This window comes from Arachis ipaensis, chromosome B01 (assembly GCF_000816755.2).
Source record: "Arachis ipaensis cultivar K30076 chromosome B01, Araip1.1, whole genome shotgun sequence".
NCBI lineage: Eukaryota > Viridiplantae > Streptophyta > Magnoliopsida > Fabales > Fabaceae > Arachis > Arachis ipaensis.
The window spans coordinates 10,494,298-10,496,040 of record NC_029785.2 but is presented as its reverse complement, the minus strand read 5'-3'; positions in this window follow the sequence as shown (position 1 = coordinate 10,496,040).

Genomic DNA, 1,743 nt, shown 5'->3' with positions numbered 1-1,743 from the left:
ACATTTTGGAAAAAAAAAAACAAAAAGGCAATATATTTAAAAATACCTTATCCTAAATTCATATTAAAAACTTTTTAGCAAATATCTCTCCTCAAAATCATTCTCCACCTAGTGTTAGCAATTTAGCATCATCATCATCAACCTTAATATCATCGTCATCATCAACTTCAGCATCAATCTTATAGAGAAAAAGAGAGAGAAGAGAAGAGAAAGAGAGGGATTTACTGAATACATATATCATGTTCACTAATTTTCATCTAAACATGATCTATAATATGAATAAATTATGAAGAATATAAATACATGGTCAATAGCATAGATTTCATTGCTTAATTAATTAAATTATAGGGTAATTCACATAAAAAAAATAAATATAATCCAATATTACACCAATATTCTAAATGGAATCAAATTATAAATGTTTCGTTTGCATTTATAAGATAAATCGAATCAAATAGATTCGAATTAGTATGCACATTGGTAAATCAAAATTATTAGGTTCAATTTAGTATGAGAAAATGTTGAAACAAGCTAGTCCATAATAAATCGAATCAAGAAGTTTTGATTTAAAACACACAGTAAGTTGAAACAAGTGGTTTCGATTTATAGCTCATAGTAAATCGAATTCATTAAATTCGATTTATAGACAATGTACCACTTAGTAAATCGAATGTAATAGTTTCGATTTACCATTGATTTACCTATATATACAATTCGAAATAAATTGTTTCGAATTACAATTCACAAATTCTTCCACCATCCACACCCACCAGAAGAGAAAAGTGAGACTACAATGCGACAAGATTCAAAACTGCGGACATGAAAGACGACCAAAATCGTATCTATTGATTAGACGGAGTTGTCCATATTACTGGTAGCATCAATAAAGATGTTAGTAAATAATTTTTTTTTCTTCAAGGTAGATCAGAAATGTTAGTAATATTAAGTTAGTTGGAATTTTTAAACTACAAATGTTAGCTGTAGCAATGTTTATTAGTTTGTTAGAATTTTGATAAAGACACTCAACGAATTCTTATTAATAAAATTTATTCCTTCTCGCATTTTTTTCTTAATTGTCCTTCTGTAGTGCACAAAAACTAAAAAATTATTTTCACCAGCTATTGTGAACCCCATTCTAATGAACTCCTAACATTCTGATCGTATTTATATAGTTTGTTTCTCTTAGTAAATCGAACTAAATGAATTCAATTTATATCACTACCTCAATATACTAGTAAATTGAATTCAGTATTTATTTAGAGCCTTAAAACATAGTAAATTGAATCAATATATTTCAATCTAAATTATAAATAATCTTTTTAGATAAATCAAATCAATATATTTCGATTTATACCTACTTTAGGTAAATCGAATCAATATTTTGATTTACACCCATATTAAGTAAATCGAATTAAATGCATATGATTTACATAAATATATAGTAATTTGAATTAAATAGTTTCAATTTACATATATTTATGGCCAAAATAAAACATGTATATAAGAATTTTGGTTTTAGGATATTCGTGTCAAATTGAATCCCATTTGATTTGTATATATGTTATACCATAATCATATATATAATATAAGTTGCATGACAAGACAAACAAAATATATGCATTTCTAAAGCCATCAATGATTCAAGCAAGCAAGTAAACAAAGAAGTAGTTAAAGTGGAAACACAGAAGTAGTTAAAGTGGAGGGACTTGAACAACCGTAATTTCTACTAAGAGAGGATAGTGA